The sequence below is a fragment of the Panthera onca genome, chromosome A1 (assembly GCF_046562875.1).
Source record: "Panthera onca isolate mPanOnc1 chromosome A1, mPanOnc1 haplotype 2, whole genome shotgun sequence".
Classification (NCBI taxonomy): domain Eukaryota; kingdom Metazoa; phylum Chordata; class Mammalia; order Carnivora; family Felidae; genus Panthera; species Panthera onca.
In genome coordinates this window covers 134,944,383-134,969,249 of record NC_138339.1, presented here as the reverse complement: position 1 = coordinate 134,969,249, position 24,867 = coordinate 134,944,383, and the positions used below count along the sequence as shown (strand labels likewise).

The 24,867-nt window shown below is 42.6% G+C and overlaps 1 long non-coding RNA gene across 1 annotated transcript; it reads left to right on the top strand.

The window, feature by feature from the left end:
- Nucleotides 1–663: 663 nt before the first annotated feature.
- On the top strand, nucleotides 664–18,853 carry LOC144615704 (uncharacterized). Its single transcript, XR_013554189.2, has 4 exons — nucleotides 664–774; nucleotides 6,289–6,423; nucleotides 9,635–9,709; nucleotides 18,717–18,853. It is a non-coding gene; the product is annotated as an uncharacterized LOC144615704 (long non-coding RNA).
- The last annotated feature ends 6,014 nt before the right edge of the window (nucleotides 18,854–24,867 follow it).

The window sequence follows — 24,867 nt, the reverse complement described above, 5'->3', positions numbered from 1 at the left end:
CTTCCCCGATGATAGTATCTTATATAACCATAGTAATTGGTCAAAACCAGGAAAAAAATAGTGTTTTGTTAAGACACTATTCATTCAGGTGCAGAGATACAGAATTTATTTGGACTTCACCAGTTCTTACATGCACTCTTTTTTGGGGGGCAGGGAGGAGTATATAGCTCTGTGAAATGTTATCAAAAGTATAGATTCAACTCACCATCATGACCCACTAGCACGCAGGGCGGTTTCATTACCACAAAGAAACTCTCTCACGTCACCTATTGATAGTCACGTCTTTCCCCTGGATCTACTACTATTGATCTGTGTTCCAACACTATAATTTTGTCACTTCATGAATGTCATAGTAATAGAATCCTACAGTGTGCAACCCTTTGACATTGGCTTTTCTAGGTGGAATACTGTTGAGATCCATCCAATGTTTTGCACGTATCAGTAGTTTATTGTTCTTTACTGCTGAAGAGTATTCCACCATATGGATCTACCATATTTGTTTGTCCATTCTTCCAGTAACTGTCCTTTGACTTGCATGCTGGAGGGTCCCCAGAGCACTTACAAGTCCAGGGCTTCATTAGGAGGGACTCACAAAACTCAGTGTATAGTTATACTCACGGCTGTGATTTACTACAATAGAAAGACAGAAGCAACCAACATCAGCGAGGGGAGAAGGCACATGGTGTGAAGTCCAGGGACAGTTGGCATCAGCTTCCAGGAGTCTTCTTGCTGTGGAGTCACCTAGAACATGCTTGATTCCCCCAGCAATGAGTTGTGAGTATTCTGTTCTTTGGTTGCTCGGAATAACAAACTTGTTCATCCTTTTGGTCTTCCTGGGGAGTTAAAATAATTATGGGCAACCACAGCAAGGCTCGTTGCCATCCTGATATTGGAAGGCAAAGATCATGGTTGCCCTGGAATCTTCCTAAACAATTGCATGTGCATTTTATCCTGGTTGCTAGGTGACCAGTCCTTGACTCATGCTACCTTTCAGAGGAGAGAGAAGCTTTAGAGAGTGAAAGGAATCAGGACAAATTCCAGGAGTGTTACCCAAAATTGGGTTTGCCACTTGATGAGTATAGAGCCAAAAGATACAATCTCAGCAAGGAATAGGAAAAGGAAGGGTTTGGGTTCACCAGTAAGTAAAGGAGAACACCAGATATCTTTCCCAAAGCAGCATCCCCCCGAACAACACAACTGGGGAAGTTTTAAGCTAAAGTTGCATATAGATTCACGAAGGAACTTGCACAATGGAGAATGCAGCATGGAAATGGGGCAAAAGGCATTTTAAGGTGTCTGAGTCCAGGTCAAGGTCACGGTTCTTACATTCTTTCACATGATGGCTGGCAGCCTAAAATGACGTTTTAAAAAAAATTTTTTAATGCTTATTTAGTTTTGAGAGAGACACAGAGTGTGAGCAGAGGAGGAGCACAGAGCAAGGGAGACACAGAATCCAAAGCAGGCTCCAGGCACAGCACAGAGCCTGATGCGGGGCTTAAACCCATGAGCCATGAGATTATGACCTGAGCCGAAGTTGGACACTTAACCAACTGAGCCACCCAATGCCCCTAAAATGACTTGTCTCGTTGCAAGAAAGCTTCTGTTTCTGGGCACCCCTAACTGTTTCTGTTTACAGGAGATGCAGAGGGTTTGAATCATGGGTGAGATGTGAGCAGATAAGTACTGGAAAGAAGTTTCTACATGTGGGGAAATATGAACAGAGGCAACAAGGAAGGAAAAAGCCATTGTATTTGCAGGATGGTGAGAATATCCTGGGCAGAGCAGGAGTTTTCTCTTGGGAAATAAAAGAAGGTAATCGTAGGAAAAGGGATTCAGCTTATTGAGGACTTTAAATCCTCAAACGAGTGAGTAAAACAGATTACTATGGAGAGTTATGTTAATGATCAAAATAGGGTTTTAGAAAAATGAATCTGTCAATAGTTCCAAGGATGGATGGGAGATTAAGAGAATAAGGACATTTGTTTGGAAATACATCCAGGTGCGAAGGCCCAGATTAGGATCAAAGCAATGTGCATGGAAAATAGGGGGCTCCCTCTCGACAGATTATTATTAGTGCGAATCATGTGCACAAGAGAGGCTTGTGCACGTGGAGACAGGATAGACCTGTACAGGAAGAGTTTCGTTGCACTTAGTAGTTACCTTTATAAATGAGGTCGGTAAGGCAGTATTAGGGAGAGCCATTTTAACCTCCACAAAAAGTTGTAAAATTAAAAAAACAGATAATAACACAGAGAGGAAAACAGGTCATACAGAGAGGAAAAAAATCAACGTGTGGTATAGGAAGCAGCAAAAAGTGCTTTTTTTAATGGTGAAGTATTTTTTTAAAAGCCATGTAGTGTGACTAATCTGTTTTCCCTTTCAGAGACGGTTCATTTAAGTACAGCTTAATTAGGAAGGAATAGATAAGGCACCCAAGGTCAAGATCCGACCCGCTTTGTTACCTTATGAAAATTCATGAAGGGGGAGATATCTAAGATCTGATGCATTGGAAAAAAGGTCTGAGGTGATGTGTGAGTGTGCGTTTTTAATGAAAGCAGGAAAAACCTTTCTAACGGTGTCGCTAGCTCCGATTTCCTCATTGAGAATCACTCAGCTGTCACTTCTCCAGTTATTAAAAAGAAGTCATTCCTGGAGCGAGTTATTTATTTATCAGAAAACAAGTAAGTTACCACCACGCTTCAGAGATATGACGTGTCTCAAGGAAGCAGTAATCAGAGTAAAAACCCTTTGTCCAGCTGCTCTGGGAGATGTGCAAGCACCGTCTCTCCCTTCCCCGCGTCTGTCACCACACTCTGCTCACATGGGGCTTCTTTCTGTATTTCAAACATGCCAAGTTGGCCCCCATCTCAGAACTACCTGGGATGCTCTTCCCAAGAGCTTCACACGGCTCACTCCTTCTCATTATTCAGTTTTTAAAGAGACAATCCTCTGTTTTTTTCTTTCTTTTTTTTTTAGGTTATTTATTTTGAGAGACAGAAACAGTGTGATTGGGGGAGGGGCAGAGAGAGAGAGGGAGAGAGGGAAAATCCCAAGCAGGCTCCACCCTGTCAGCATGGAGCCCCATAGGGGGCTCAAACTCACAAAACCGTGAGATCATGACCTGAGCCGAAATCAAGAATCGGATGCTTAACCAACTGAGCCATCTAGGCACCCCATAAAGTGACTCTCCTCTTCTTAGGGAGGTACAGTGGATGCTGTTGGGTGGTCTGCCCATATCCCTCTTAACGGGCTGTGTGTTCATCCCCCAGATGCTGTGGGTGTTGGCTGCTCAAGGCTCAGGGCTTTGTTCTTTTATGAAAGATTGCCCCTGGCTGACAGGAGCCTCCTCACCTAGTGGTGGTCCTGGAGACGATGGCCGAAGATGACATCCTCCCACCCAGGGGAGGGACGTGGCCAAGTGATGGAGGGACACCAGCCTCCTCACCTCTGGGTGGGACAGCTTTTTGGTGCAGTTCACGATTCAGGGCTTCCCATGGGATCAGGCTGAGACTAGACTCCTTCCTAAGGACGTGTAATTGCCAAACTTCATCCCCTGCTGTATGCTACTTTTCCCACTCTCCTTAAGATCACTGAAACGGGAATTCCCACCCTTGGCTCTGTTCACCGGGAACATAATCTAAGCTAGTTGGTGCAGAAGTGGAGTAGATCTAGAATTTGGGATTGGGAAAATCAACCACTAGATGGCAGTGTGAAACCCCATCATGGTCAGTGGGTAAAAAAAACGTTAGCCTTTAACTTGCTGGAGCCGGGCCTTTGCTGAGATTTTTACCTGTAGCAACTGGGAAAAAATACAGGTAGAAGAGAATGCGTTCAGTTGTGCAAGGATGCTTGCAAATATTTAACATGTTTGGGGAAAACAGGAGAGGCTTGGGACACAGGACTGCTTGTATTATTTTTGCAACTTCTGAGTCTGTAGTTATTTCAAAATCAAAAGTTAAAAATAAAAAGCAAGCAGGGCGCTGGGTGGCTCAGTTGGTTAAGAGTCCAACTCTTAGTTTCAGCTCAGGTCATGATCTCACGGTGTGTGAGTTTGAGCCCCACATCGGGCTCCGTGCTGATAGCACAGAGCCTGCTTGGGATTCTCTGTCTCCCTCTCTCTCTGCCCCTCCTCCACTCACTCTCTCTGCCTCTCTCTCAAAAATAAATAAATAAAATTTTCAAAAAAAATTTTAAAAATAAAAATAAATTAAAAGCAAGGAAATAAACTGCCGTAATGTGAAAACAACACTGTATCCTAGGTGAAATGGTAGGGGTCAGTAGCATCCTCAAGGAGGTAAGAGATACGGAGACAATAGTTCCCACGTAACTGCCATGCAATTCAAGCTTGTCCCCTCCGAAAAGTAAATGAATTGTGGCCCATGACTTGGATTACCAGAAACTCAAGCAAATAGCAGCCCCAATCAAAGTTGCTTGACTGAATGTGATACCTTTACTAAAACAAATTAATATAGCTTTTGGTATGTGGTGTGGCAAATACTTCTTTTCTATGCCCATCAGAAAGGTGGGTCAGAAAGAGTTGGCATTTAGAAAGAGTGGATCATAGTATACACCTGCAACTTTGCCTCAGGCCAATTTTATTGCACCTAGGCTCTGTCATAATGTAATCCAAAGGGACCTCGATCATGTGGATGGTCCACAGAATATCACACTGGTCAGTCATATCGATAGCGTGTTAAGTGAATCTGATAACAAGGAAATGGCAAGTGGTCGGGAATGCTGGCAACACACAAGCCCTTCAGAGGCTGGAAGATAAAAACTAAAAAAGATGAAGAAGTCTGCCACAAAATAAACTTTTTTTTTTTAAGCTTGATTATTTATCTTTAGAGAGGGAGTGAGAGCGAGTGGTGGAGGGGCAGAGAGAAGGAGAATCCCGAGCAGGCTCCACACTGTCAGCACAGACCCCGATGTGGGCCTCGAACTCATGGACTGTGAGATCATGACCTGAGCCAAAATCAAGTCAGTCGTTTCACCGACTGAGCTACCCAGGCGCCCCCACAAAGTAAACATTTTTAGAGGCATAGCCTTCTGGGGCTTACCAGGACATCTTTTCTCTGCTGAAGGATAAGAAATTGCACCTTGTGCCTCTTGCCACTAAAAAAGGCACAGAACATACAGGCATTTTGGAGGCAGTATTTATCACATCTGGGAAACACTGCTCTGGTCTAGCACCAGTTTAACTGGGACTCAGAGCAGAAGAGAGCCCTGTCGTGGATCCAGGTTAGAGTATAAGAAACAGTGCTACCTGGGCCATATGACCCAAAGGATTCTAGGGTATGAGGTTGATCCGTGGTAAATAAAAATGCTGTGTGAAATACTCAGGAAGCCCAAAGGTGACCGTTGCAGGGTACTTGGGCAAGGCCATGCCACCTGCAGCAGAGAACTAGGCACTTCTCTGAGAAGCTTCGAATGGGAGCTTCTGACACACTGTTGGGACCCGGAAGAGACTCTTAATTACGAGACATCAGGCAATTACGCAATGAGAGCTGCCCACCCTGGGCAAAGCTTGTTCCGACATAAGACCGGGGACCCCAGCAGCATTCCATTATAAGAAGGAAACAGTGTGTGTTGAGACAGGACTCACGCAGGTCCCCAAATTGTAGGTAAGCTGTACCAACAAGTACTTCAGATGGCATACCTCTCGCTTCTCTTACGTGGACTTTTCCTTAAGCTCATAGCTTCTTGAAGTTTCCCCAAGACCAATGGATGGAGGAGGACAAATCCTCATCTTGGCATGTTAACAAAGGTTGAAAATAGACAGCTACTACTACAGCCCATCTGGGCTAAAAGACAGGGGTGGAAACAAATTCTGCCAGCAGGTATCTGCTTTGGTGCTCCCGGTCACCTACTTTGTATGGAGAGAAAATGCCCCCCCCCCCAAAAGTTTATGTGGAAATTCACGGGCAGGGGCAAACGGCCTGGCGGGTCAGGTAGTGGCCTAGCAAAGAGCAAGATTAGAAAATCATGAAGGAGCACCTGGGTGGCTCAGCTGGTTAAGCCTCCAACTCTTGGTTTCAGCTCAGGTCTGTGATCTTGTGGTTTGTGGATTGGGGTCCTGCATTGGGCTCCATACTGACAGTGCAGAGCCTGCTTGGGATTTTCTCTCTCTCCTTCTCTCTGCCCTTCCCTCATTCATGCTCTCTCTAAATAAACAAACAAACTTAAAAAAAAAAATCATGAAGAAGTAGGTCTAGAGGCAAGCATGTGAATGAATCAGCGGGAGGAGGCGAGAAGTGCTAGCGAATGTTCACCAGATCTTATCTATTACAGACAAGGCAGTAACTGACCAAGCGACAGGAAGACTCACTCAGCAGATGCCAGAGAGCTTCCATCCTCAGCCACACAAGCCTTTGCACAACTGGCTTATGAACAGGGGAGCCGTGGTGGCAGCAGTGGGGTTTACGGGTGAGTTCAACAGCGTGGGCTGCCTCCCCTCAAGGCTGATCTAGCTATTGCCACTGCCACATATCCACCCACCAGGAATAAAGAGCACTGGAGCTCTCCACACGGTACAACCCCTTGAGAAAACCACCCAGCTACTTGGTGGCTAAAGGATCCTATCAGACCCCCTTCATGCTAGAAAGAACAACAATTCATCCTGCGCATAATTGTATTTATCATCAACTGTGGATCACGTGCTACAGTTAGGGCGGTAGTATGTTCCAGAAAGCCTCCTTTTATAAGTAACCAGAAATCGTACGACCCAGAATCCTGCAGGACCTGCAACCAAACAGAGTGACATTAACATGGGGAACAATCGGCTCTGAGTGGTACAAAGGGTGGAGAGGAGCAGATGCTCCTGGTGTCTTGTTAAATCCCCTTTACAGCGGCATCTGGGTGGCTCAGTCGGTTGACTCTTGATTTCGGCTCAGGTTCTGATCCCACAGTTCATGGGTTTGGCGCCCCCCCCCCCCCCCCACCCCGGGCTCTGTGCTCATGGTGTGAAGCCTGCTTGGGATTCTTTCTCTGTGCCCCTTCCCCTCCTGAGCGTACACACCGGTATTCTCTCTCTCCCCCTCTCTGCCCCTCCGCCTCCGCATGTGTGCATGCGCTCTCTCTTTTTCTCTCTTCTGCCCCTCCCCCTCCTGCACACACGTACTCTCTCTCTCTCTCTCTCTCTCAAAAAAAAAAAAAAAAGAACTTTAAATCCCCTTTACAGGCTGGAGTGCCAGTGTTGGCTGCTAATGCCTCACACCTATGCTCTGCCCCAAGACTTGCATTTGGCTGAAGGAAACTGTCTAAGTCACAGATGACTGGGAGGTTAAGCCACTTCCCACCCAAGGTATTGCCTGGAGTCAATGACTTACTGACTGATGCAGAAATATAGGCCCAGACCTTTCACTTCAGGGAGGTTCTCTAAACATCTATACTCCCACTTCTACAGTACACAGAGGTGCTGTCCAGCCATGGACTACATTTCCCAGCCTGTCTTGCAACTAGACGGGGCCATATGAAGATTTATTTATTTATTTATTTAGAGTGGGGGAGGGACAGAGAGAGAGAGAGGGACAGAGACAGAGAGAGAGAGATTCCCAAGTAGGCTCCGCGCTGACAGCACAGAGCCTGACCTGGGGCTGGAACCTACGCAGAAACCGTGAGATTATGAGCTGAGCTGAAACCAAGAGTCGGGTGCCTGCCAGACTGAAACACTCAGGCGCCCCCATATGAAGGGCTCTAACCGATGGAATGTGAGAGGAGGTAAGGCATATTCTCTCAAGACCAAGATTAAGATGTCTTTTCTGTTTCTTCTTTCCCTCATCCTCCTCCGGCACATAGATGACCCTACAGTAGGGAGGCCATCAGATCCAAGGAGTCTGGGTATCCGAGTTACCTTGTGGAAGACTGCCCCCAATTAGTCATACTTATATTGTTAAATGAGAAGTAAACTTTAATTCTGTTCAGCCATTAAACTTTGTGGGTTGTTTCATTATAGCAGCTGGCATTATTCTAATATACTCTTTACCTGTGAACTCTAAGGGGATTCCTGAAATACTAGGACGTTGAACTGGATGTTTCCAAGGTCAATTCTGATACAGATTCTCTGGTACATTTCCTTGAAAAATGGCTGCATGATGAGTTATTTCACTTGAGGTTTACTTTATTGAACAGTATCCCTTAATTATTCTGTAGTAAACACGGTAAAGTTCAAAATCACTGGATCAGATGAACTGGATTCCAGTTCCAAGCTCCTCTCCCAGCCTGTGACAGGGTCCTGTAAAATATGGCTTTACCTCTCCAAACCTCAGTTTCATCATCTGAAAAATACAAATTAAATATTAAATGTACAATATGACCTCTTAGATCCCTTCTAGCGCTTATATTTACTGATCCTCTATATTGTATTAAAATCAAATCTCTTCAAGAAATATACAGCGTCAGCTTTTTATAAGCCGGGGGCGGAGTGGGAGCACAGGACTTTAGTGCATTAATACTGCATTAAACTTAACCTATAATAAACTTTTTAATCACAGAGTGTCTTTTATTATTGGACTTCAAAATTTGGAGATGAGTCAAAGACACTAGGTTCTTCGCTTTTGGCTCTAGGTAGTCAAGTTGTCTCAAATAGCTCAAATACTCCATTCAATTAAGGCATAATTGGGGAAGATTTGTTTCAGAGCAGGGGGAAACAGGGCCAAGTGAGTCCAATGGGAAATGGCCGTATTTGGCAAGGCCGAGAAACACTCCAGGGCACTCGGCCATGACCGTGGCAATGACATATAGGCCCATGTTGAGAATTAATCCAACATTAAGCTTATAGGCTGAATGAAGATTTGTTTCCTTTATAAACAAATAGGCATGGCTATGTTCCAATAAGATTTTGTTTACAGGTTTCAGTAATCATTTTTTTAAAATATAACAAACCTAAAGAAAGTCATTTAGAAGGCACAAAATTATTAAAGAAAAATTTCCACAAGGAATTATAGATAAATCTTTTATCCTGGTAAATATAAAGTCTTCTAACATTCTGGGGGCACCTGGGTGGCTCAGTTGGCTAAGCATCTGACTTTGGCTCACGTCATGATCTCATGGCTCTTGAGTTTGAGCCCTGTGCTTACAGCTCAGGGCCTGGAGCCGGCTTCAGAATCTGTGTCTCCCTCTCTCTGCCCCTCTCCCACTCGCACTCTGTGTCTCTCTTTCTCAAAAATAAATAAACATAAAAAAATAAAGTCTTCTGGGGTGGCTGGGTGGCTCAGGCGGTTAAGCATCCAACTCTCATGGTTTCATGGGTTCGAGCCGTGCATTGGGCTCTGCACTGACAGTGCGGAGTCTGCTTGGGATTCTCTCTCTCCCTCTCTCTCTCTACCCCTCCTCCCCCCACGCTGTCTCTGTCTCTCTCAAAATAAATAAATAAAACTTAAAAAGTCTTCTAACATTCTGTGTCTCTGAATCACATAGATTTTCTTTTTCTTTCTCTTCTTTTTTTTTTTTTTTTTTAATTTTTGTATTGGGTGGGGCATTTAACTAGTCTCTTGATGTTTGTGTAAGAAACTTAGGCCAAGCATATATAAGGAAGGTGTCAGAAAATATCTGGGGCTTTCTCTCACCTTTTATTAGACTGCCTTTGTCTTACCTTTTGCATAATATGCAGATTCTCATGCGGCTGATTTTCCCACAGGTGAGGATGAGGACCAATCCTCAGAGGTTGGAGGCTGGATTCAATTCATGCTTGGGATTACACTTTCCCCAAGAGGTAAATTGTGTCCCATTCTAGGGGTTCACTACGGCTCGAGCAATGACATTCCATGAAAACACTTAAAGGAAAAGAAAAGGCAGACGATCTTCTCAGCCTCTTTACCAAGGGTTTGGCACTACTCAACCCTCTACAGACCTGGCTTCCCTGTGTTGGGCTGTTTATTCCTTACACTCCTGTTACTAGTATAAAGGGCACAGCTATTTCCTTAAGCACCTGGACGTAAGGCATTGCTGGCTTTCTCCATTGAGGACCTCTGGAGTAATCACAAGTTTCAGTACATACAAATACACCACACCACTAAAGGACGTGTTGAAGGATCCAAGACCTGGTTCCATAAAGCTTCTAGAACATGCTTTAAGCATCACCTGGGCTTAAAATCTCAGCACCATCTGACCCCCACCCCCTTTTACCTTCTATAGCCAATCATGTGCAAGTTTACGATTATTCAACATACACAGGGTTTCTCATGTCATTCCATTCTAAGGCCACCATCACTGACCTCAGGCCCTGTCACTGACACGGTAGCGTGAGACTACAGTCTTTCAGCCCCATCTTAGACATACTGGCAGATGAAGCATTTAAATTTTCTTTTTTTTTTTTCAACGTTTTTTATTTATTTTTGGGACAGAGAGAGACAGAGCATGAATGGGGGAGGGGCAGAGAGAGAGGGAGACACAGAATCGGAAACAGGCTCCAGGCTCCGAGCCATCAGCCCAGAGCCTGACGCGGGGCTCGAACTCACGGACTGCGTGATTGTGACCTGGCTGAAGTCGGACGCTTAACTGACTGCGCCACCCAGGCGCCCCAGATGAAGCATTTAAAGCCCATTTCCCATCATATCAAGTTCTGCTCAATTCTTGACCATGGTTTCCTATTGCATTTGCACGTCTAAATCCGCACAACCCAACCCCAGAATCTCTTAAAACGAAGCTCAAATTTGCATTTTCCAGCTTTAACTTCCCAGTATCTATTTCACACATCCAACTCAAATATAACTAACTACCTGAGAAAACTTAAGCTTTCTTACATATGTGCCTTTTTTAATACTCTGCCTTGATTCTTCTTTGAAACTTTTTCCCTATGAGTAGGGTCTGGGTTTGTTTTGTTTTTGCTTTTTGTTTTTTCCTACTGCTCCAAATGCAGAGCCATCATCCACATAGCTACTCTGCAGTACGCTGTTGTGGAATCAAATTAGGAAATGGAATCCCTCAGGTACAATTCAAGACCCGTCCCATCATACATATCTGACAGACACTGTTCTATGGTAAAGGATGTAAAATTGAACCCAACAGGAATAGGTTCCTGCCCTCATGGAGCTTAAATGGGAGGTGGCAGTGCTAGGGTATAAAGATATTAAATAAATACATAAATAAATAAGCAACATATTTAGAGTGTCATATGAGATGTGAACTATGGAGTAGGAAGGGGAATATCAGAGGAATATCAGAAGTGGTTGGAAAGGCGGGGGGGGGGGGGGGGAGTTGAAACATGGTGATCACAGAAGGTCCCACTGAGAAAGTGACATTTGAGCAAAATACTAAAAGGGGTGAAAATGAACTTGTGGCTGCTACTGAGCATTCTAAAGATAGTCACAAGGCCTGCAAAGGCCCTGAGGCAGGAACTTATAGTGTTCTAGTAATAAATAGCAAAGATTACAGAGTGAGTCAGGCACTGTGTGGGAGGAGACAAGGTTGGAGGGTCTTAGTAGACTAAAAGCCGTTGGAAAGACTTTGGCTTTTACCCTAAACCAAATAGCTGGAGACAATGCAGGGCACTGAGTAGAGGGGGTCAGTGATCTCTGCTATATTTTTAAAAGATCTAACTACTTGAAAGTAAACTGTGCAGGCCAGGGTAGAAGCAGGGAAACCATTTAGGAGACTTTGTGATAAACTATGATGGTGACTTGGACCAGCATAATGGTGAAGGTTTTGAAAAGAGGTCAGATTCTAGAGATTTTTTAAAAATAGAGCTTCTGGGGTGCCTGGGTGGCTCAGTCGATTAAGTGCCCAACTTTAGATCAGGTCTTGATCTCACGGTTTGTGGGCTTGAGCCCCGCATCAGGCTCTGTGCTGATTGCTCAGAGCCTGGAACCTGCTTCGGATTATGTGTCTCCTCTCTATGTGCCTCCCCGACTCGCACTGTCTCTCTCTCTCAAAAATAAATAAACATAAATAAATAAATAAATAAGAATAAGAACTGCTGATGGGTTGAATGTGGGATGTGTTTCTCTCTCTCTCTTTGTTTTTTTCTTTGCTCATTTGTTTTGTTTCTTATATTCTACATATGAATGAAATATGTAGTATTTGTCTTACTGTGACTTATTTCTCAGCACCATACTATCTAGCCCCATCCACGTCATTGCAAACGGCAAGATTTCATTCTTTTTTATGTCTGAACAATATTTCATTGTATATATACACCGCATCTTCTTTATCCATTCATCTGTCGATGGACATTTGGACTGTTTCTGTAGTGTGGCTATAGTAAATAATGCTACAAAAAAACATAGGGGTGTATATATCCCTTTGAATTAGTGTTTTTGGTTTGGGTAAATACCTACTGGCACAACTACTAGGTTGTAGGGCAGTTCTATTTTTAACTTTTTTGTGGAATCTCCATACTGAGATTGGCTGCACTGGCTTGCATTCCCGCCAACAGGGCACAAAGGTACAAAGGTTCCCTTTTCTCCACATCTGGCCAACATCTGTTGTTTCCTGAGTCGTTAATTTTAGCCATTCTGACAGACGTGAGGTGATAGTTTATTGCAGTGTTTTTTGTTTTTGTTTTTGTTTTTTTTAGAGGGAGAGGGTGCAAGTGAGTGAGGGACAGAGAGAGAGAGGGAGAGAGAGAGAGAGAGAGAGAGAGAGAAACTGAAGCAGGGCTTAAGCTCACCCGGTGTAGGACTCGAACTCATGAATGGTGAGAGCACGACCTGAGCCTAAGTTAGATGCTTAATCGACTGAGCCACCCAGGTACCCCTCATTCCAGTTTTGATTCTCATTTCCCTGGTGGTAAGTGATGATGAGCATTTTTTCATGTGTCTGTTGGCCATCTGCCTGTCTTCTTTGGAGAAATTTTGGTGATAATGGCAAATAGTTTTGGTCTCATCCACAGTTTTAATGAGAATGTTCCTTGTTAGCACACCCTGGGTTTTATCTCAGAGGCTTTCTCAGAAACCATACACAAGTGATATTAAACTACATTTTAAAAATTAGCATGACAGAAACCACCAAAAGCAAAGTCAAATGCAAGTGACAAACCATGAAATCATATTTGTAGCTCATACTATAATACTGTTTCCTAATAGTCAAAGAGCTCCTACAAAAAGATGAGAAACAATGATAAAAACCCAAAAGAAAAATTAACAATGAATAAGAACAGACAGTTCATGAAAAAAGAGCCCCCTCTAGATGCTTTTTAAATGTAAGACAGTCAGTATGACTCATAATAGCAAGTTAAAGCTATCATTAGATGATTTCCTCCTTACCAGATTGATAAAGATCAAGAACGTAAATAACTCAGAGAATAAACCTTCTCAGAATCAACTTCTATGAAGGGCAAATTTAGCAAATCAATCAATATTTTAAATGCGTATCTCTGACCAAGCAATTTGACTTCTGGCTCTGTATGTTAGACATGTAATCACATATTTATGAAAAGATACACACACAGAGTTGTATGTTACAGTGTGGCACGTATTAAAAAAAATTGGACACAATTTCTATATGCAATAATAATAGAGTAATGGTTAAATAAATTGTGGTAACTCCATAGGAAGCATCCATTAAAAATAATAAGGCAGCCTTGCAAAACATACTATTAAGAGATAAATATATCATTAAAAGAAAAAAGCAAAGTGAAGAATGGTTTGTTTTTTAAGCTTTCATATGCATGTATATTTATAACTACATGAAATATCTCTGCAAGTACGTATGGCAAACTGATAAATATGATTGCCTTTGGAAAGCAAGTGGGTGGCTGGAGAATAATTGTGGGAAGGAGCTTTTTAAGCAACAATTTTATTTATTTATTTACTCATTTATGAGAGAAAGAGACCTAAAGCATATAAGTGGTGGGGAGAGGGGCATTGGGAGAGAGAGAGAGAGAGAGAGAGAGAGAGAGAGAGAGAGAGAGAGAGAATCCCAAGCAGGCTGCATGCTTAGCACAGAGCCCAACTTGGGGTGCCATCCCACAACCCTGGGATCATGACCGGAGCCGAAATCAAGAGTCAGACGCTCAACCGACCCAGCCACCCAGGTGGCCGTTTGCCAACAATTTTGGATGCGGTTTTCTGGAAATAGACACTGAAACAAAAATGAGTGCAGAAGGTTTACTAGGGAGGGCTCTCAGGAAAAACACCTGCCGGGGAGCAGAGAAGGCGGAGTCGACTAGAGGGAGATGACCCACCTCGTAAGTTGCAGCTGAAGCCTTGGCCTGCCCTGCAGTTGTGTGGGGGACTCCGGAGCTGGTTTAATTCTTCGGCATTGTCCCCAGCTGAGGCAAGGAAACCTCAGTATCCAGTCGTTGGCCCGGGGCTACCATCTGGGAGGGACGTAATCTTGGGAGAGGCAGCTCCCAGCAGCTGATGCCAATTGTTGTCAACGTTTCCAACAGCAGGGCTATGGGTTCCTGAGCCCTGAAGGGGGAATCGGGGAGGAAAACCTTTGAATTTGTTCCAGAATAACTAAATAGGATAACGTAGGTGGGGTAAGCAAGATGCCAGTACCCTACTCTGAAAGTACAGGAGGCTGGGACTGAAAGCCTCGTTTAAAATGGTCTTTGAAGGTCGGTAGCATTCTAAGGAGATGAATCTGACATTGGAGCTTCTGTCTCATCGCAGAGGGTCCTTAGGTTCCTTCAGCACCCCCATTCCCCTTCAGTTTTCAGCTTAATTTGTTTTTTTTAAGATTTTTATTTTTAATAATCTCTGTACCCAACATGGGGCTTGAAGTCACAACCTTGATATCAAGCATCACATGCTTTACCAACTGAGCTAGCCAGGCACTCCTAAACTTAATTCGTAATAGTAAAGGTTTTGTTTAAATGCTGCATTATGACTTTTATTGCCAGATATATATTTTTTTATGTTTATTATTATTATTATTATTTTTTTTTGAGAGAGAGAGAAACAGAGCGCAAGTCAGGGAGCGACAGAGAGAGGGAGACACAGAATCCGAAGCAGGCTCTAGGCTTCGAGCTGTCAGCACAGAGCCTGACACGGGGCTCCAACTCACAAACTGTGAGATCATGACCCCAGCCGAAGTCAGGTGCTTAACCGACTGAGCCACCTAGGCGCCACGCCAGATACTTTATCTGCCCAATATCTAAGCCCTTCATTTTCCCAGGTAATGCTTGGCATTGTCTGTGGTTTTAATCTTTCCAATGCATTATGTTCTCAGCACTTCCTGTTACAGGGTGTATTTATTTCCATTCAGTAAAACATGTTTAAACAACCAGCTTGGTCAACATTCTGCTGGTAATGCATTATATTTTTTAAAGTAACTGTTCTTCATGTATTTCTTTTTTTATTATTATTATTTTAATGCTAATTTTTGGGAGAGAGAGAGAGCGAGAGCGTGTGTGAGTGGGGGAGGGGCAGAGACAGAGGGGGACAGAGGATCCAAAGCAGGCTCTGCAGTGACAGCAGTGAACCCGACATGGGGCTCAAACCCACTAACCATGAGATCACCACCTGGGCTGAAGTCGGATGCTCAACTGACCGAGCTACTCAGGCGCCCCTCATGTATTTCTGATTATAAAAGTAAAATGTGCGTATTGAAAATATTTTAGAAAAAAAACAGCAAAATAGAAAGAACAAAGACTACATGTAATCCGAGCTTCTAGAGACAAGTACTGTCAGCATATTGTGGCTTAGTCCTACAGATTTTATTCTACATATACAGGGCACAGGTGGATTCTTACAATCAGACGTAGCAAACAATTAAAATGTGACCCTTTTACTTTAATGTCTGGAGTAAACTGAAGTCTGTTGGTGACAGTCATTGTAAAATTACATGGCTTTAACTTATATTAAAAAAGAGCATCTTGTGAGGCACCCGGGTGACTCCGTCAGTTAAGCGTCTGACTCTTGATTTTGGATCAAGTCATGATCTCAGGGTTTCGTGAGATTGAGCTCCAGATCGGACTCTGTGCTGACAGTGCACAGCCTGCTTGAAATTCTCTCTCTCTCTCTCTCTCTCTCTCTCACTCTCTCCCTCTCTCCGTCTCTGCCCCTCCCCAACCCTCTCTCTGTCTCTCAAAATAGATAAATGAACTTAAAAAACAAGGGCATCTTGTGAATCTAGGAAGTCACTGTTAGAATATTTTTTTTCATAATTTACTCAGGCTATGAGGAGTTAACTTATTGATGCTACTAATCAATCCAGCTTTTGATCTCAGGGTCAAATATCCACGTGGACAAATAAGCCAGAGTTTACTAATTTGTTGGCAAGACCACAGCTTTGCAAATTAGAGGGCCTGATACAGACATCACATGATTGTATACAGATGCTATGGAAAAAGAAGTGTCAGATGAGATCTTCCAAATGAACCAAATATGTTTTTGTATGTCTTATTGTTGTTTAGCTTGCCACATTAATTACCCTTTCACATATTTTCTCTGAAGTGTTCATCCAGTTATTTTCTGAACAGATGGTCCCCTGAAGTTACCTCATTCAGGGCAGGGTAATTAAGCATGGAAATTATGTTATGAAATACGGCCCTATCTTTCCATAAGATATGCTACAAAGTCTGGCAGGCCGGTGAATTTAAACAAAGTGTCTCCAGGTATGTTGTTTTCAGCTGAGTGAAAGAGGCTCACAGCCGGGTAAAACAGGTTACAAAAAGAGTGGAAGCTGTTGTTCTTGTATTTCTGGTTATAAGGGAAGAACTTTCAGAGCTCACTGGCTAGCCAACTAACTACCTGAGGTTTGCACTCATAAACCCTGAGTGAATATGTCAGGCTTTTCTGGGGCTTGGCCTTTCTGCATGAAACTTTTGGATTACAAGATAGCTGTGAAGCATTTACTGCTTTGGTATTTTTGATGTTTTGGTTTTTAAGTCAGGCATTTGGCAATTGCACTAAATCTTCAAGATGTAAAGTGTAGTCTAGTTGATGATCTATGTGGTGACGGTCAACATCCTCATAAGCTTTGGCCATCTGTTGAGATCTTTGTATCCCTCACAAGGATTGGAAGATTCAACACCAGTATTTATAGTGAGCGGGAACCAGGAATGCTAAACCTTCTGTAGGGTGTGGGAATGTCTCACAACAACTGAAAGTTACCTTCAGTTTGTATGATTTGCCTGTCTTCCACCAGCATCAACGCGCTACAAATATAAATCGATGGTAATTTGATATGTTTTAATAGTGAAGAGTTTGTTTTGTTTTGTTTTGTTTTTTGTTTTTTGTTTTTTTGAGAGAGAGAGAAACAGAGCATGGTGGGGGTGGGCGAGGGGGACAAAGAGAGAGAGGGAGACACAGAGTTTGAAGCAGGTTCCAGGCTCTGAGCTGTCAGCACAGAGCCTGATGCGGGGCTCAAACTTGTGAACTGCGAGATCATGCCCTAAGTCAAAGTTGGACACTTAACTGACTGAGCCACCCAGGCGCCCCAATAATGAAGAATTTATTGTTGTTGTTGTTGTTGTTTTAAAAAAAATTTTTTTTTTACGTTTATTTATTTTTGAGACAGAGAGAGACAGAGCATGAACAGGGGAGGGGCAGAGAGAGAGGGAGACACAGAATCGGAAGCAGGCTCCAGGCTCTGAGCCATCAGCCCAGAGCCCGACGCGGGGCTCGAACTCACGGACCGCGAGATCGTGACCTGAGCCGAAGTCGGACGCTCAACCGACTGAGCCACCCAGGCGCCCCTGTTGTTGTTTTAAGAAAAGTTACAAAAAAATCCCTGTAATTTTGGAGAAGGTGGTATGGACAAGGAAACCCAAATGAATTAAAGACATAGTCTCTGAATAATTTACTAAGTCTGAGATTCCTCTGTATGTGATGCATGATTATAAATACTAAAAAAAAAAAAAAAAAAATTGGCAGTAAATAAATTGTAAAGGGAGCTGTTAGTGCTGATTGAATAATTTCCCATTTTAAAAATGTATCTGTTATCACTGATGATATATGGTAAGCCCCCCGTTGTATCACTTGTAGTATTGTTGAAATTATGCAGTGGCATAAAAAAGTGTTTTGCGAATTCGCAGTTTTAGAAATCGGACAGCCCTGATGGGGTACATTAACACTATTCACGTCTTCATTTGGCAGGGATATGGTACCTTCTCATCTTCTCCACGAAGACAGTGTGTTGTCTTGGCATGTTATCATTAATTTATTTGAATCGCTTTCTCTTGTCATCTTCAAATATGAATCACATTTGTTCCTCTGCTGTTTAATTTTTCTGTTTTTCTCCCATGGAATATCTTCTGGTCCTGTTATATCTCAAATCCAATCCTTTTTTTTTTTTAATGTTTTTATTTCTTTTTGAGAGAGAGAGAGAGACAGTGTGAGGGAGGGGCAGAGAGAGAGAGGGAGACACCAAATCTGAAGCAGGCTCCAGGTTCTGAGCTGTCAGCACAGAACCGGATGCTGGACTGAAACCCACAAACTGGGAGATAATGACCTGCGCCAAAGTCAGATGCTTAAGTGACTGAGCCACCCACGTGCTCCTCAAATCCAATCCTTTTGATTACAATGCGTACAAGGATCTGACTGCTTCCTGTCTTGCAGTGTTTTACTACTATCCAAAGCGTGGTCCATTTTGTGGTCCAAAGTGTGGATATCAGTGAGAGCATCAGTCTCACTAGAAGCTCGATGGAATTGCAGAATCCACATCCCTCCCAGAGCTAATGAATCACAGTCTGCACTTTTGACAAGATTGCCAGGGCATTCCTAAGTGCATCTAACTTTTGAGAGGCACTGAGGTAATGGAGCCATACGCTATGGTTGATATATTGAAATACGGAACAATTACATAATATTTTATTACGAATTTTGTTACAGGCTGAGTTGTGTCCCCTCAGAATTCATATATTGAAGCCCTGACCTCCAGGACCCCAGAATGTGACTGTATTTGGAGACAGAACCTTTACAGAGGTAATTAAGCTAAAAGGAGGCCTTTCGGGTGGGGCTTAATCCAATCTGGGATCAAAACAGTGGTTTTGGCAAAAAAACCCACAACAGACACATCTTATCAGTGGAACAAAGTAAACCTGCAAAAGCTTACATGGCCAATTAACCTAGGACAAAGGAGCCAAGAATATACAGTAGGGGAAAGGACTATCTATTCAACAGATAGTGTTGGGAAAACTGGACAGCCACATATAGAAGAATGAAACTGGAGGGGCGCCTGGGTGACTTAGTCGGTTATGTGTCTGACTCTTGATTTTGGTTCAGGTCATGATCTCGTGGTTCATGAGTTCAAGGCCCTCATTGGGCTCAGTGCTGGCAGTGCAGAGCCTGCTTGGGATTCTCTCTCTCTCTCTCTCTCTCTCTCTCTCTCTCTCCCTCTCCCTCTCTCTGCCCCTCCTGTGTGCTCTCTTTCTCTGTCTCAAAATAAATAAGATAAACTTAAAGAAGAAGAAAAAGAAGAAGAAGAAGAAGAAGAAGAAGAATGAAAGTGGACCCCCTATCCTACACCATACACAAAAATAAACTCAAACTGGATTGAAGACTCAAACCCAAGATGTGAGACCATAAAACTCCTAGAAGAAAACAAATCTATGATTTGTTTATTTTTGAGAGAGAGAGAGAGAGAGAGAGAGCGAGAGCGAGAGTGAGGGAGGAGCAGAGAAAGAGGGAGGCACGGAATCTGAAGCAGGCTCCAGGCTCTGAGCTGTCAGCACAGAGCCCGATGCGGGGCTCGAAACCACGGACTGTGAGTTCATGACCTGAGCCGAAGTTGGACACTTAACCGACTGAGCCACCCATGTGGCCCCAGTACATCCCTCTTGATTCAAGATATAAGAGAATGTGTTTTCTTTACATGTTTGGATGGAAGGGCCTTTCTTTTCTGATAATGTGTGTAAGTCTAGCTTTCTTGAATTGTGATTGCAGAGTGTGGCTTGAATTGCATCCACTGTTTGAACTCTGTTCAGGCTTTTTTGGGGACCCAGATATGGTTAGGGTTCAAAGGGCCCTTGAAATGCAGATATATTATCGACTTTAAGGGAACACGGTATACCGGGTTTTATTGCATCTGAGTCATAATGTCTTTCTTTTACATTTTAAAATCCCTGATTGGGATTCATCTTTCAATTTTTGGCATCTTATAATTCCTTTTGGCCAGATGGCACTTGTAATGTGGTTGCTATTGCTGGCACATGGACAAACGTGGTCACAGCTGTTTATATCATTACACTTCAGCTGAGTTATGTTTGCATTGCTGGCTCTATACATGTTGGGTTTAATTACCATTTTAAATATGGGTGAGAAGATTATAGTATATGTCTTGGCCCTGAAACTAAAGTTACTGGGCACAGAGCAAAGCTTGGAAATAAAGCTGAAAGGTATAAACTTGATATTAGCAGAGCAAATATTGTTGATGGAAGAATTGCTATAATTCCACATTTTCTTGCAAAAATAACCAAAGACTTGGTAGAACCTTCAAATAATAAATGACAGTGAGGTTTGAGTGGATGGATCTGTGTGACATTTTGTTCCTGAGATATGTGCAGGAGTATACTTGTTGCACACCAGAGAGAGCAAACGAATTTAGGAGAAATTGCCAAGTCCCTCAAAAGAGCGGAAATAAATTTCACAACACACAGTTGATGTTCTTTTTCGTGCATTTTGCAGGCTACAATTAAGGCATTGTGTCACACTTTATTATATTTTCCAGTTCACTTATTTATTTTGAGAGAGAGAGAGAGAGAGAGAACGAGTAGGGGAGGGGCAGAGAGAGAGGGAGAGAGAGAATCTCAAGCAGGCTCCCGCACTATCATTGCAGAGCTCCTTGCAGGGCTTGATCTCTCTTGCGATCACGACCTGAGCAGAAGTCAAGAGTAGGACGCTTAACCGAACCGAGTCACCCAGGCGCCCCCTTGTGTCACACTTGTGAATGATAACATTCCTTCTCTCAGGGCTACCAAAAAAGTGATAGGTTTTACAGCTGATGACATCTTACATTCGAAGAAATGTGATAACATTGACCAGTTCTACCTTATCATGTTGTTTGTGTTGTCCATATCCTCACATCCTTTTTAAAAAGTCTATGTGATCTGCTCTGGACCCCGAGATGCAATTAAAGTCTCCTAAGGTAAGTGTATCTAATTCTGTTGTATCTTTTGTAATATCTGCTCTTTGACTATTGCCACTGTGCTTTCAGAGCCTGTCTATCCCTGACTTTGTAAATCATATCAATTAATATTGTAAGTAGCACCACTTGGTCTCATTTTATGTGTGTTTGGCATGAATTCCTATTGCCTGATATTAAGATCCCAATTCCTGCTTTCTTTTAATCTGCATTTGCCCAGTTTACTTTTGCCCATTCTTTTATTTTCAACCTTTGTGAATCATTTTGTTTTAGGTGTATTTCTTTTACATACTATAAAGTTTGGTTTCTGCTTTGTGATCTAATCTGAAAATCTGTTTATTTCTAAAAGGTGCATAAGCACATTTTCATTTTTTTTTTTTATGTGGCAGGGATATTTGATTTTTAAAAAATTATTTATTTATTTGTTTACTTATTTGCTCACTTATTTATTTTATTTTTCTTTTTTTATTAAATTTTTTTTAACGTTTATTTATTTTTGAGACAGAGAGAGATAGAGCATGAATGGGGGAGGGTCAGAGAGAGAGGGAGACACAGAATCCGAAACAGGCTCCAGGCTCTGAGCGGTCAGCACAGAGCCCGACGCGGGGCTCGAACTCACGGACCACGAGATCATGACCTGAGCTGAAGTCGGATGCTTAACCGACTGAGCCACCCAGGCGCCCCTCACTTATTTATTTTAGAGGTGGGGGGAGTGCACAAAGAGGGAGAGGGGCAATGGGAGACAGAGAGAGAATCCTAAGCGGTTTTCACGCTCAGTGCAGAGCCTGACATGGGGCTGGATCCTGAGATCCTGGGATCATGATCTGAGCTGAAGTCAAGAGTAAGATGCTCAACCAACAGAGACACCCATATTTGATCTTTTTTTATGTCATTTTAAAAGATACTTTGTTTTGATAATTCTAAAATTCTTTTGTGATATAATTTGTTTTTGTTCTTTTGATAATTCTGATTTTTTTTTTTTTTTGCATTTTTGGTGACTTCTTTTTTAAAGATTTTATTTTTAAGTAAGCTCTACACCCCACATGGGGCTCAGACTCACCACCCCGAGATCAAGAGTTGCATGTTCTACTGACTGAGCCAGCAGGCACCCCCATTTTTGTTGACTTTTATAATTTAAAATGTTTACTTTAGGAAATATATGCTTTTGCAAATCATATATCTGATAAAGGGATTGTATCCAGAATTTGTTAAAAAATTCTCACAATTCAATACTAAAGACAAAACCCAATTTAAAAATGGACAGAAGATTTGAATAAACACTTCCCCGAAGGAGATACGTGAATGGATAATAAAACATATGAAAAGATGCTCAAGTAGTTATTATTAGGCAAATGCAAATCAAACCCACAATGAGACAGTACTTTGTATTTTCTAAGTCCTGGCCTGAATGTTTGTAACCTTCCAAAATTTGTATGTTGAAGCCCTAACTTCCTATGTGACTGTATTTGGAGTCAGGACCCTTATGGAGGTAACTAAGTTAGTTGAACTCATAAGGGCAGGACCCTAATCCAATAGGATTAGTGCTCTTATAAGAAGAAGAGAGACCATAGGTCTCTCTTTCTTCACACATACAAAGAAGAAGTCACGACGTTAGCACACAGCAAGATGGTGTCTCCCTACAAGCCAGGAATAGAGTCTCACCAGGAACCAAAGTGGCTGGCACCATGATCTTGGCTTCCCACCCTCTAGAACCATGAGAAATCTTTCCGTTATTTAAGCCATTTGGTCTGTGGGATTGCGTTATGGTGACCCGACCTAATACACTCTTGAATAGCTCTAATTGGAAAGATGAATCATTACACATATTGTTGAAGACATAGAGAAATTAAAATCCTCATACATTGCTGGTGGGACTGTAAAATGACGTAAGCTGCTTAGAAAACAGTCTGCCCATTCCTCAAAATGTTAAATATACACTTCCTTTAAGACTCAGTAATTCCCCTCCTAGGCAAGTCCCCAAAAGAAACATACGTGTGGAAAGCATATGTACTTATGAAACTTGTTCATGAACACTCATAACAGCATTATTCATGATAGTTAAAAAAACAGGAATAACTCAAATGTCCATCACCTGATGAATCCATAAACAAATGTGGTATGTGTGGACAATAAAATATTCATCAGTGAAAAGGAATGAAGTACGTGCTCTAACTTGGATGAACCTTGAAAATATGTTAAGTGAAATAAGCCAGACCCAAAAGGACAAATACTATAAGATTCCATTTATATGAGATAGCTAGAACAGTCAAATTCATAGAGAAAGAAAGTAGATTAGTGGTTACGAGGGGTCGCAGGAGAGCAAGGGGAGAGGTGGAAAATGGGGAGTGACTGCTAATGGGTATGGTCTTTTTGGAGTGACAAAAATGTTCCAATATTATATAGTGTTGATAGCACAACTCTGTGAAAACCAATGAACTGTATACTTTAAGTGGGTCAACATTCATGGTATATAAATTATATCTCAATGAAACTGCTAAAAACCAAAAAGAAAATTATAAATGTGTGTGTGTGTGTATACATATGATTTTTTTAAAGTAACCTCTACCCCCAACATGGGGCTCAAACTCATGACCCTGAAATCAAGAGTGAAATGCTCTCACAGACAGAGCCAGCCAGGCACCCCAAAAGTTTTTTCCTAGTAAGACATGATTTAAAGTTCCCTGCATTTCAAACATGAAAAAATATATACAAATAATGTGTAAAACAGAGAAGACTATAATAATATCAGGCTATAATAATAGGCTATAAGGGAAAAAAAGCATTATTTGAGTTAAAAAGGATCACTACATATTAATATGAGGCTCAATTAGGTAGAAGATATATACATGTTGTAAACTTTTATGAATTTACCAACATAGCACCAAATCTAGAAAGCAAAATTTATTAGCACTTTGAGAGGAAATGGGATAATTCCTTATCCCAGAAGGAGATTTTAATGTATCTCTCTCAGTAAATGATCCTTAAGCAGAAGAAAAAAAAAAAAAAATCAGCAGGGGTATTAAAGATTTAAACAAGGGGCACCTGAGTGGCTTGATTGGTTGGGCGTCGGACTTCAGCTCAGGTCATGATCTCAGGATTCATGAGTTCAAGCCCCATGTAGGGCTCTGTGCTGAGAGCTCAGAGCCTGGAGCCTGCTTCGGATTCTGTGTCTCCCTTGCTCTCTGCCCCTCCCCCTGCTCATGCTCATGCTGTCTCTCTCTTAAAAATCAATAAATATTAAAAAAAAAAAAAAAGATTTAGACAACATGATTAACAAGCCAGATCTAATGGACATATAATCAGATACATTCCTGTCAAGCACATATGGAACATTTTTAAGATTTATTTATGTGGTAGGCCACAAAATATAGCACAGAACCATCCAAAAAAAGGATCACAGTCTCTATAACACTATAAATTTCACTGAAATATTTTAAAAACTAATAAATTTCTAGGTCCTGAGAGAGGAGGGAGAGGGAGAGGGAGAGCGAGAGGCTAAAACCGTGCCCTCAGGCTAAAACTCCTGAACTGTGAGATCACGACCTGCGCAGGTGCCCGCTGCCCGCCAATCAGTACTGCGGGGGCGGGCGCTCGCTCTCTCGCTCTCGCTCTCCCCCCTCTCTCTCTCTCTTCCTCTCTCTCTCTCTCTCCATGATCTCACAGTTCAGGAGTTTTAGGCTGCGAGCACCGCTTGAGGAGAGAGCGAGAGCAGGGGTGGGGGTGGGGGTTGGGGTTGGGGGTGGGGTTGGGGGTGGAGACGGGGGGGGGGGGGGGGAGAGCGAGAGGGGGAAGGGGGGGATCTCTCTACCCTCTCTCCCCTCTCTCGCTCGCTCTCCCTCTCCTCTTTCTCTCTCCTTCTCCCTCTCATTCGAGGGGGGGTAGCGAGAGGGGGGTAGTGAG